Below are 12841 nucleotides of genomic sequence, written 5' to 3'. Positions count from 1 at the left end.
GCGCGCGCTCCCGAGCCCGGCCTGGGTTCTCCCCGCCCCCTCCGGCTTCCCCACCCCCCCTCCGCCCGCCTCCTCCCGGCCCCAGGAAGGGAGACGTGGAAAGCTGGGAGCGGACGGGGCGCCACCCGCGCGCGCGCTCCTGCCGCCCGCCCCGCCGCCGCCGCCCCTTTCTGGAGCTTTCGGGGCTTTGCTGGCTGCCGGGATGGACGCGGCGCGGCTTGGGGCTGCAAGGAGGAGCAGCAAAGAATAGAAAGTTGACAAAAACAAGGAAACCCAAGGCGATCCTGAGAGGAAAAGGGATCCGGGTCTGTTTTGCTATCCTCTGTGGTCACTATCAGGGTTTTGTCCATTTCCCTTTTCCGGAATGATCAGGGTTTTGTCAATTTCCTTCCTCTCTCTCTCTATATATATATCCACACAACCACATATATTTATTCCAGAATGGGAATGGGACATTATCCTGATGTGGATGTGTGTACATGTGTGTATGCTGTTATTATTATTATTTTATTATTACTTGGTCTTTATCGGTCACTTGTTATCTAATAACGTCTCCAATAGACTTACATTTATTATTGTTATTATCATTATTAATTACCCACCCTACGCCCCTAAGGTCCAGGGCGGGTTACAAGTAAAACACAAATACAGTACAGTAATTAAAACAGTTTAAATAACTTACACAAACATGTATGTATATGTGTACGTGATATATAATTTAATTATTTGTATTTATCTATTGCACTTCTATCCCTTTTTTCCCTCCAAGGAGGTCAGGGTGGTGCATACTTGATTCCTCCCCCTCAATTACGCCCCACAACAACCCTGTGCGGGCAGGGACTGACCCCCAAGGTCATCCTGGGAGCTTCATGGCTGAGAGAGGGATTTGAACCCGGGCCTCGTCCGACACTGACCGCTGGCTCTTCGACTGTCTATATGCCTGCAGACTAGGCAGAATTCAGCACGCATCCTGCTCCGTCACGTGTGCATTGTGTGTCTCCTTACCCGGGAGTAAACCCCACTGATCTCGGGGTAGGCAGGCCTAAGAGCCCACAGTTTAGGTGAGGCGACTTCGAAGTCGGCCCCTACTGAGTTCGGGGGGGGGGGGCTTTAATCCCAGGGAAGCTTGGTTAAAGGATCGTTGCCCCATAAACACGAGGGCCCAGGTTTACTGAACTTGTTTTGATCCCTCCTCCTCTCCAAGAAAAAAAATCAGCTGGATATTCCCTTCCCTTTTTTGTTGCCAGGGTGAACTTAGAAAGCGCCTTGCGGCCTTTCCTTGCGCTTGGAGTTGGAGCCAACGCGAGCTCTGCTCAGAGTAGACTCATCGGAATGAATGCACGTTCCAGGCGCCATTGATTTCCATGGGTCTACTCAGTTGGGCACAGCCCTTGCTTTCATATTTTATTCCCTCTCTATTTTCTTGCGCAAAGAGGCGCAGGCGGACTTAAAACGCGCGTCGTTTACGCGCGAGGAAAAGCGGCAATATATGCAGACGTACAGTATTTGCATGTTTCCAACACGGGCACGCCAAACTTTGCAAGCGCAGATTTGGGCGGCAGGGGGCGCTTCCCTCCCCCTTGCCATCCTAGGAGTGACTTGTTCTGAGCCCCCCGCCCCTCCCTCCCTCCCCAGCCACCAACCTTTTGCCAGTCTTGGCAATGGATGGTCTCATGCCCTAAATCCGGGCGATGACCTCACTACCGGAGCTGGGATCAGGAAGGAGCGACACTTCCCGGAAAGACACGTGGATCATCCAAGCAGCCGCTCCCCCCCCCCACGCGATCTCTATAGATCCACACGCGCACGCGCGCGCAGGCATGCTTAACCACACAAGAGATGCTGCTTTGGGAAAAGCAGGAGGGGAGGCGCACGAGGGCCCCCAGGAAACAATAAAGGCAGCTGCGAATTATTAATTGATTAATTGCCCGCCCTCCATCTTAATGTCCCAGGGCGAGTTGCAACATTATATTAAAAACAGCTTATGCCCTTTGACGTAAGACAGGGGGTAGTTTTCCAACTACTTAATACCAGCTACAAGTAAAGCCAGGAATGGATATGGAGAAGGAATGGTCACCAAGGCAAACTTAGCATTGATCATAGAAAAATAGAATTGTAGAGTTGGAAGGGACCCGAGGATTATCTAGTCCAAACCCCTGCAATGCAGGAATACACAGATAATTATAATAATATACTATTTATACCCTGCCCATCTGGCTGAGTTTCCCCAGGTTTCGAACCTGGAACCTTGGTGTTATCAGCACCGTGCTGTAACCAACTGAGCTATGTTGTTTTATTGACCGGTAATACAAAGTTAAGGTTGCCATATTTCAAAATTTCCTGCAAAGTTGTTTGCCTTTTTTTAGGAAGACCCCAAAATTATTAAGCTTTTGGGGGGAACCTCCCCCCAAAAAACCAGTGATTTTAAACTTTTGGAGCTGTTTCCGATTGGGCAAAATTCCCCCCTGACCCTGATGCCATTTGTACACCCGAAAACCAGGACATGTCAGAAATTTTCCTGAAGTATGGCAAGCCTGATGAACTTTGGCAAACATATAAAACAAGAGGGAATGGGATGGGTCACATGTTAACCTCAAATCGATAGAGGAAATATGCAATTTATCCATTTGTTTTCATGTTTATTTCATCAGTTTCTATCCAGCCTTGTGAAACATTTCACACAAGGTGGCAAGCAATAATAAATATATAAGAGCACAACATGTAATAACACAAAATGCTCTTTTGCGGGGGGGGGGGCAAACCTCACCATTGGAACTCCCTGCCCATTGATATTCGAAAGGCACCTTCAATGAATTCTTTGCAGCACCTGCTATAAACATTTTTTCCCAGCAAGCCTGCCAAGGCATGTGATTTCACTAAGCCTAAGATCCAGAACATGCCTACACCATTGGGTAGGATTTCATTCCTTATGTGTCAGATTCAAATATACAAAACTCTCTTCCACCACAGAATTGCATAATTTGGCTGTTCACTTTGTGTTTTGCTGCTTTCATTTTTCTTCAAAATATGCACTCTATTCATTTGGAAAATATAACCTCTGTTTTGGACCTTTGATTACATTTTTTCCCCTTGTTCAACACAATTGCTGGATTTATATTTTACTTTTCTAATCTTTTTATTGGTATTTTAAATGCCTATTAAACACTGTCTTGTAAATAGCTTCGAGGTCTTCTGTTCTAGTAAAACATGTATTTTGCACAATACCCTCCACTGAGTATTGGATAAGTAAAATGTGGAATTATGCTATTAAGACAAAATTAAACACATCATGAAACAAAATTAAACATGGTTGTATTGACTGGGGCTGATGGGAGTTGTTAACAAGTCCAAAATTTCTAGAAGACATTCTGCTGTTGAAGGAGTTATTTAATTTCTTCCAAACCTATTTAGGACTACAATGATCTACACTTGGAACAGCAACTGTATTCATTTAGGGCTACAATCATATACATAACCGTGTTTATGTAAACAATCTTACTCAGCTACGAGTGGTCGCCAAAGAAGAAGGAATAAGTCCTATTCTTACCCCTGAGCCGATATGTACACAATTGCCTTGCAAGTTTGTGAGTTTCCATCAGTTTCCATCGGGTTAAGTACTTAATTTGTTCTGGAGGTCCATTCTTAACCTGAAACTGTTCTTAACCCAAAGCACCACTTTAGCTAATGGCCTCCTGCTGCTGCCGCGCTGCCGGAGCACAATTTCTGTTCTTGTGCTGGTCCCGGGGTAAGGTACCGTGAGTGTAGCAGAGTCCACACGAAGCGGGGCGAGGTCCGATGCAGAGAGACGGGCGAGGAACAGGAACGCTGGAACAGAAGGCTGAGCAGGTAACAGGAACACCGGATGGTCGGGAACAGGAGGCCGAGCAGGGAACAGGAGTACTGGATAGTCAGGAACAGGAAGCCGAGCAGGGAACAGGAGTACCGGTTAGTCAGGAACAGGAGGCCGAGCAAGGATCAGGATCACAGGAAGGTCCGAAGCCAACAACGATGTTGCTCCCGCAACCTGGGGCCGGGATGAGTGGGCTTTTATCCTCTTCTAAGGTCAGGGGCGGTCCCGACCCCCAGGAGCCCCGCCTACTCTGGCCTTAAGGCGAGCACTCCTCCTGGGGGCAACCAGTTCCCTTCGCCTCTCTGCCCTAAGCCTCTGCAGATCAGGAGAGGCCGAAGGGTTACTGGGCCCTGGAGGAGGCTCACCTGTGGCCACTGAGTCTTCCAGCACCTCTGGGGCCAGAATGGCTTCACCTGGTGCCTGCTCTTGAGTTTCCTCAGCATCTAGGCCTTGCCCCAGTTCAGCCGGCCCTGGAGGCGGGGACTCCTGTGCCGGCTGGGATTCCTCCGGATCGCTCTCAGACTCGGAATCCCAGGCCATCACACCATCCCCCCTCCCAGGCCCCCCCCCTCACTTGAGGGTCCGGACCCGGCTTGCTGGGGTACGCCGCATGAAACTCTCGGATGCAGGCAGGCGCGTGGACGTTGGCCGCTGGTTCCCAGGAACGGTCCTCTGGCCCATATCCCTTCCAGTCAATGAGATACTGCAGCCTTCCCCTGCGGTATCGGGAGTCCAGAATGCGTTCCACCTCGTACTCAGGCTCTCCCTGCACCAAAACTGGCTGCGGTCGGGGACGGTTCGGGTGGAACTCGTCGGGTGGGGCCACCGGACTCAGAAGGGACCTGTGGAATACCGGGTGAACCTTCAGGTGTGCTGGCAACCGGAGACGGAATGCCACAGGCGAGACCTGGTTCACGATAGGGAATGGGCCGGTGAACCGGGCGTCCAGCTTCCGCGAAGGTCGAGAAGGGTGGAGATGGCGAGTGGAGAGCCAAACCAGGTCACCGACGCGAAGTTCCGGCCCCACCTGGCGGTGGCGGTCGGCCTGGGCTTTGTACGCTTCCTTGGCCTGGTGCAGTTGCTCCACCAAAAGCTGTTGCTGGGACTGGAGCTCTTGAAGCCACTCCGTCACTGCCGGGACCGCGGATGCCGGCAGCACCTCTGGAAACAGCCGTGGATGATAACCATAGCTGGCCTGGAACGGGGTCTGCTGGGTGGACGCATTCACCGCGTTGTTATAGGCGAACTCCGCCAATGCCAGGTGGTCGACCCAGTCATCCTGCTGGTAGCTGCAGTAACACCGGAGGTACTGCTCTAGCACCGCGTTCGCCCGTTCCGTCTGGCCATCGGTCTGTGGGTGGTAGGCTGACGAGAGACAGACCTCTGTCCCGAGGGTCTGGTGTAATGCTCGCCAGAACCGGGATGTGAACTGAACGCCCCGGTCGGACACCACGCGCTCAGGTAGTCCATGCAGGCGGAAGACATGCTGAAGATACAGCTGCGCCGTTTCCTTGGCTGTGGGTACAGATGGACAGGGAGCGCAGTGTACCATCTTGGTGAAATGGTCGGAGAAAACCAGAAGGCAGGTACAGCCACGAGACGAGGGTAATTCCACTATAAAGTCCAACGAAACCGTGTGCCAAGGGCGCGGTGGAACTGGCAATGGCTGAAGTAGGCCGGGGGGTCGCCCGGTAGGACCCTTGGCGCGACGGCAGACATCACAACCAGCAACGTAACGAGCCACGTCAGCCTTCAGGCGGGGCCACCAAAACTCCCGACTGACCAAATGGGTGGTCCGATACCGTCCAAAGTGCCCCGCTGCTGGGGCATCATGGGCCATCCGGAGAACCTCCAGCCGTAGTGGCCCTGGCGGGACGTACAGACGACCGTGGTGCAGCAGCAGGCCCTGATGCAGGACCAGCCCCGGATATTGTGGACTGGACCCTTCAGCCAGCTCCCGGAGACGATCCTGGGCCCAAGCGTCGACCCGCTGCTGTTCCCGCACCCGAACCTGCAGTGGCTGCGCCTCCTGGGTGGCCAGGAATGCAGCCGAAGGTAGAATCGTGGTGGGTTCTGCTTGCTGTACCGTGTCTGCGTTGTCTTCAGGTTTCCGGGACAGAGCATCCGCCTTCTGATTCTGAGAGCTAGGGATGTAGCGGATCCGAAACTGGAACCGGGAAAAGAACAACGCCCACCGGATCTGTCTCTGGTTCAGCTTGCGGGTGGTCTGGAGGTACTCCAGGTTCCGGTGGTCGGTTCTCACCTCCACCGGATGTCGTGCCCCCTCAAGATGGTGGCGCCAGACCTCAAAGGCTACCTTGATGGCCAGTAGTTCCCGCTCCCACACAGTATAGTTACGCTCCGCTGGGAGGAGCTGGCGGGAATAGAAGGCGCAGGGTAAAAGTGGCGCTTCCGGTCCGTGCTGCTGAGACAAGACGGCACCGAGAGCCGTACTGGAGGCGTCAGTCTCTACCACAAAGGGTCGAGAAGGATCCGGATGTTGCAAGATTGGCGCTCTCTGGAAACAGGCCTTCAACCCTTGAAACGCCTCCTCCGCCTCCTTGTCCCAGGAAAACGGCGTCTTGGGGCGCAGTAGTCGGGTCAACGGGGTGGTGCGGTGAGCATAGTCCGCAATGAAGGTTCGGTAATAGTTGGCGAACCCCAGGAAACGCTGTAGGTCCTTGCGGTTCCGAGGTGCTGCCCATTCTCGAACCGCTGCCACCTTCCCAGGATCCATCTGCACCCCACCTGGTGAGAGTCGGTGACCCAGGAAGTCCACTGACCGCTGATGAAACTCGCACTTGCTGAGCTTTGCATACAGACGATGCTCGCGCAAGCGCTGCAGCACGGTCCGGACATGGCCTTCGTGGCACGCCGGGTCACGGGAGTAAACCAGAATGTCATCCAAGTACACCACCACATACTTGTCTAGCAAGTCCTGGAACACGTGGTTGATGTACCGTTGGAACACAGCAGGCGCGTTGCACAAACCAAAGGGCATAACCAAGTATTTGAACTGACCGTACCGGGTCCCAAATGCGGTCTTCCACTCATCCCCGGCGCGGATCCGAATCAAATTGTAGGCACCCCGGAGGTCTAGCTTGGTGAACACCTGCGCCCCTTGCACCCGCTCCAGTAACTCCGAAATAAGGGGCAAAGGGTACCGGTCCGGGATGGTGATTTTGTTCAGGGCCCGGTAATCATGGCAAAGGCGGAGCTCCCCACATTTCTTTTTAACAAAGAGCACTGGCGCAGCAGTGGGCGAGGTAGAAGGCCTAATGAACCCACGCTCCAGGTTCTTGCGCAAGAAGTCCTGTAAAGCCTCGCGCTCTGGCTCGGTTAACGAGTATAAGCGACTCACCGGTAGAGGCGCTCCGGGCTGGAGGTCTATGCCAGTGTTTCCCAACCGGTGTTCCCCGGCACACGAGTGTGCCGTGAGACACCGGCTGGTGTGCCGCGAGATGCCTGGAGGGAGGCGGGCGAGTCGGGCGGCGAGAGGCGGGGCGGGGGCGGCGAGGAGAGGCCGCGCCTCCTGCTGCTGCCTGGCGCTCCTCCTCGCAGCCGGCAGCGCTGCCTGGGCGCCTCCGCGCGACTCTGTCTCGCTGGGTTTGGTCTCCCAGCAGAGACGGGTCACACGCGCCCCTCCCTCCCTCCCTCAGCCTGCGCGGAGGCGGATTGAGCGCAGCTGAGAGGAGCTGCCGAGGGAAAAAACGTTCACTTTTGTGCGTCCCTCCCGGCGTGACGCTGCGCGCTGACGTCACGGGGCGGGGCTTTAATGGTGGTGTGCCGCGAGATTTTTTTTTAGTACACAGGTGTGCCGTTGCCCAAAAACGTTTGGGAAACACTGGTCTATGCCACAGTCAAAGGACCGATGCGGCGGCAGCTGGTCTGCCCCCCGTTCCTCAAACACGTCGTGATAGTCCCGGTATTCAGCGGGGAGCGTTGCAGCAACCTCCTCAGTGGGCGCAGCCGCTAGCATCTCAGTCTCAGCCGGAGAACTGGGGTCTGGGAAGTGTACAGTCCGTTTGACCCAGTCAATCCGCACATTGTGAGCCTCCAGCCAGTCCATCCCAAGCACCAGGGGGAACCGGGGCATGGAGGCAATATCCAGAGTTCGCATCTCACGGTGCTGCTGGAGGCACAGGACCAGGGGCTGGGTCTCTTGAGTGACGGCACCCGAACGCAGGGGCCGTCCGTCGATTGCCTCCACCTGCACCGGTTCTGGCTTGTTCCGCAGTGGCACCCGATGCTGGGCAGCAAAAGCAGCGTCCATATAAGAGCGGGTTGCGCCCGAATCCACCAGCGCATGGGTAAGAATCCATGGCCCTCCTGGAGGGTATAGATGTACCGGAACCATAAGGTGTTGTAATTCAATTGGTGCGGCCCCATTCTGTGCTGTTTGGGACCCCCGGTAGCCAGGGCCATCAGCTACTGGGGTTTGGTGGTTTCCCTGCGGCTGGCGTTTCTCAGGACAGGACCTTGCATAGTGTCCGCTTCCGCCACAATAGAGACAAAGATTCCCCTCCCGACGCCGCGACTTCTCTGCGGGGGAGAGGCGTGGCCGCACTGCCCCAAGCTGCATAGGTTCCTCCAATGACTTAGCTGGGCCCGTGGGGCTGCTGGTCGACACTGGGGCCAAGAACTGGAGGTGCCGGCGGTCCCGAGCCTGACGACGATCCTCCAACCGGTCGTCTATTTGTAGACTCCGTTGAATGAGAGTGTCTAGCGTGGTGGGGCGTTCCATTGTGGCCAACTGGTCCAGTACCTCATCCGAAAGCCCTTCGAGATACTGGTCCCGCAGTGCCGAATCATTCCAGGTCAAGTCCTGTGCAAACAGCCGAAACTCCGTGGTATATGCGGCCACCGTGGACTTGCCCTGTTTCAAACGCCGAATCGCCCGGTTGGCTTGACTCCCTTTCTGGGGGTTGCCGAACGCGGCCTCCAAACGATTGCAAAATCCCGTATAGTCTGCTAGCAAGGGGGAGTCTTGCCTGAGTAGCGGCAACGCCCACTTGGCCGCCTGGTCCTTTAACAAACTAATCAAAAAGTGCACCTTGGTGCGGTCGTCAGGAAAGTTCCGGGCTCGCCCCTGGATATATAACTTGGCCTGGGCCAGGAACATAGGAAAGCTGGCCGGGGCTCCATCAAATTTCTCAGGCAAAGCCACTGGGTACTTGCCAGGAGCCGGGGCGTCGGCCCCAGGAGCCGGTAGGGCTTCTAAGCGTTGCTGAAGTGCCACGACCGCGTCACTGAGCTGCTGCACGGTGTGGGTCAAGGCCTGGTTCTCCTGGGCCAAAGTCACTAGTGCAGCCGCCTGGTCCTCCATGGCCTCTGGCTCTTCCCGAACGCACCCCTACGAAGGGGGAGTGCGGGTGTGGCGGGAGCAAACTGTGCTGGTCCCGGGGTAAGGTACCGTGAGTGTAGCAGAGTCCACACGAAGCGGGGCGAGGTCCGATGCAGAGAGACGGGCGGGGAACAGGAACGCTGGAACAGAAGGCTGAGCAGGTAACAGGAACACCGGATGGTCGGGAACAGGAGGCCGAGCAGGGAACAGGAGTACTGGATAGTCAGGAACAGGAAGCCGAGCAGGGAACAGGAGTACCGGTTAGTCAGGAACAGGAGGCCGAGCAAGGATCAGGATCACAGGAAGGTCCGAAGCCAACAACGACGTTGCTCCCGCAACCTGGGGCCGGGATGAGTGGGCTTTTATCCTCTTCTAAGGTCAGAGGCGGTCCCGACCCCCAGGAGCCCCGCCTACTCTGGCCTTAAGGCGAGCACTCCTCCTGGGGGCAACCAGTTCCCTTCGCCTCTCTGCCCTAAGCCTCTGCAGATCAGGAGAGGCCGAAGGGTTACTGGGCCCTGGAGGAGGCTCACCTGTGGCCACTGAGTCTTCCAGCACCTCTGGGGCCAGAATGGCTTCACCTGGTGCCTGCTCTTGAGTTTCCTCAGCATCTAGGCCTTGCCCCAGTTCAGCCGGCCCTGGAGGCGGGGACTCCTGTGCCGGCTGGGATTCCTCCGGATCGCTCTCAGACTCGGAATCCCAGGCCATCACAGTTCTCATCCTGAAGCAAAGTTCTTAACCCGAGGTACTATTTCTGGGTTAGCGGAGTCTGTAACCTGAAGCGTCTATAACCTGAGGTACCACTGTATTTAACCAATTGAACTTGCATATCTTTGCAGATCAGCAAAATAGCATTATTTAAGGAACACAAACTCCTATTAAATATTGCATGTAGAAGTTGAGGTATTTGGCATTACTTGTTGGGTCCGAATAGATATGATGGCTTACTAAGGTAAAGGGACCCCTGACCATTAGGTCCAGTCCTGGCCGACTCTGGGGTTGCGGCGCTCATCTCGCTTTACTGGCCAAGGGAGCCGGCGTACAGCTTCCGGGTCATGAGGCCAGCATGACTAAGCCGCTTCTGGCAAACCAGAGCAGCGCACGGAAACGCCGTTTACCTTCCCGCTGGAGCGGTACCTATTTATCTACTTGCACTTTGACGTGCTTTTGAACTGCTAGGTTGGCAGGAGCAGGGACCGAGCAACGGGAGCTGACCCCGTTGCGGGGATTCGAACCACCGACCTTCTGATCGGCAAATCCTAGGCTCTGTGGTTTGATAGGCTTACCTTCCATTAATTTGCCCAGTCCTTTTTGAAAGCCAGCATTGTTCCTGCAGCAGTGAGTTCCAAAGTTTGTGCTGCATGAACAAGGCCTCTTTTTAAAAAATAAAATAAAATTCTCTACTGAACCTTCCCCATTCAGCTTCTTTGTTTTGTTTTGTTTTTTTTGGAAAATAATATTTATTACTTTTCCAACAATTTAACAACAATTTTTCACTACAAAAGAAAAGAAAAGAATACAAAACAATACAAAAACACTACATAACACATTAAACTAACAAAACAGAACAAAACAAAGACAGTTTAAAACACATCAAACAATTTCAATATCTTATATTTCATTCACTTATTTAAATGACCTCCTCACACCTCCCTTTTTGTATTCCACTTCTGTTAATTGTTTCAGCAATTCCTTTCCATCTTCCTCTGCTTTCTATCCTTTAATTATCTTAACAGATTCTAACCTTATTTTCCCCTTTAATCTATTTATACTTAATTCCTTATAACATTTCTACTAAAGCCATATAACTTCATTCCAACATTTTTCTAACATTCATTAATTTTGCAGTATTTCTGTAAATAGTCTTTAAACTTTTTCCAGTCTTCTTCCACCGACTCTTCTCCCTGGTCTCGGATTCTGCCAGTCATTTCCGCCAATTCCATATAGTCCATCAACTTCATCTGCCATTCTTCCCGGGTGGGTAAGTCTTGTGTCTTCCAATACTTCGCGATGAGTATTCTTGCTGCTGTTGTTGCATACATAAAAAAAGTTCTATCCTTCTTTAACACCAATTGGCCAACCATGCCCAGGAGAAAGGCCTCTGGTTTCTTCAGAAAGGTATATTTAAATACCTTTTTCATTTCGTTATAAATCATCTCCCAGAATGTCTTAATCTTTGGGCATGTCCACCAAAGGTGAAAGAATGTACCTTCAGTCTCATTACATTTCCAACATTTATTGTCGGGCAGATGATAAATTTTTGCAAGCTTGACTGGTGTCATGTTCCACCTATAAATCATTTTCATTAAATTTTCTCTTAGGACATTACATGCCGTGAATTTCATACCTGTGGTCCATAACTGTTCCCAGTCAGCCATCATTATGTTATGTCCAACATCTTGTGCCCATTTAATCATAGCTTATTTCACCATTTCATCCTGAGTGTTCCATTTCAACAGCAAGTTATACATTCTTGACAAATTCTTGATTTTTGGATCTAACAATTCTGTTTCCAATTTTGATTTTTCCACCGGGAAACCAACTTTTTTGTCCAGATTGTATGCCTCCATTTTTTGATAATAATGGAGCCAATCTCGCACTCTGTTTTTCAATTTTTCAAAGCTCTGCAATTTTAATCTGTCTCTATCTTGTTCCAGAATTTCCCTATAGTTCGGCCATTTGGCCTCCATATTGAGTTTTTTCTGTGCCTTCGCTTCCATTGGTGACAACCATCTTGGGGTTTTCTTTTCTAACAAGTCCTTATATCTTATCCAGACATTAAACAATGCTTTTCTAACAATATGATTTTTAAACGCTTTATGTGCTTTTACCTTATCGTACCACAAGTATGCATGCCAACCAAATACATTATTGAAACCTTCTAGATCCAACACGTCAGTGCTTTCAAGAAGCAGCCATTCTCTCAGCCAACAAAAAGCAGCTGATTCATAATAAAGTTTAAGGTCTGGCAGGGCAAATCCACCTCTTTCTTTGGCATCAGTTAGTATCTTAAATTTTATTCGAGGGTTCTTGCCCTGCCAAACAAATCTGGAAATATCTTTCTGCCACTTCTTGAAACAGTCCATCTTATCCAAAATTTGCAATGTTTGAAACAAAAACAACATCCTTGGCAGCACATTCATTTTTATCACAGCAATTCGGCCTAACAATGATAACTTCAAATTTGTCCATATTTCTAAATCCTTTTTCACGTTAATCCAACATTTTTCATAATTATCCTTAAATAAATTCACATTTTTAGCAGTCATGTTAACCCCTAAATATTTCACTTTCTTAACCAATGTTAGTCCTGTCTCCTCCTGAAACTTCTCTCTCTCCCCATTCAGCTTCTTTGGATGCCCAAGAGTTCTAGAGTTTTGAGAAAGAAAAGGTCTCTCTGCCCGCTTTCTCATGCCATGCATTCTTTTCTACATTTGTCATCTCATACTCGCATTTCCTCTAAACTCAAGATCTGCAGACATGTGGGCAGTGACTTAATGCTCTGGATCCTCAGCTTCTAAGGTGTGCAAACCCTTTGCAGGAGCACTCCATACAGCGATAGTTTGGAGAGCACAGCCTCATTGAGAGGGAGAAAACAAAAGGCAAGGCTTGTCTTGCTTGCAACACAAAGGAAGAAGCCTCTTTTTGAA

At 51.6% G+C, this 12841-nt stretch overlaps 1 long non-coding RNA gene across 1 annotated transcript; it reads right to left on the bottom strand.

The window, feature by feature from the left end:
• Nucleotides 1–10971: 10971 nt before the first annotated feature.
• LOC308574019 lies at nt 10972–12601 on the bottom strand. Its single transcript, XR_014002304.1, has 2 exons — nt 12070–12601; nt 10972–11194 (listed from the first exon to the last, which is right to left on the bottom strand). It is a non-coding gene; the product is annotated as an uncharacterized lncRNA (long non-coding RNA).
• Nucleotides 12602–12841: the final 240 nt, after the last annotated feature.

Source organism: Podarcis bocagei, assembly GCF_964188305.1.
Source record: "Podarcis bocagei genome assembly, chromosome: 15".
Lineage (NCBI taxonomy): Eukaryota > Metazoa > Chordata > Lepidosauria > Squamata > Lacertidae > Podarcis > Podarcis bocagei.
Note: the sequence above shows the minus strand (reverse complement) of the source record. Positions and strands in the feature narration are given on the sequence as shown.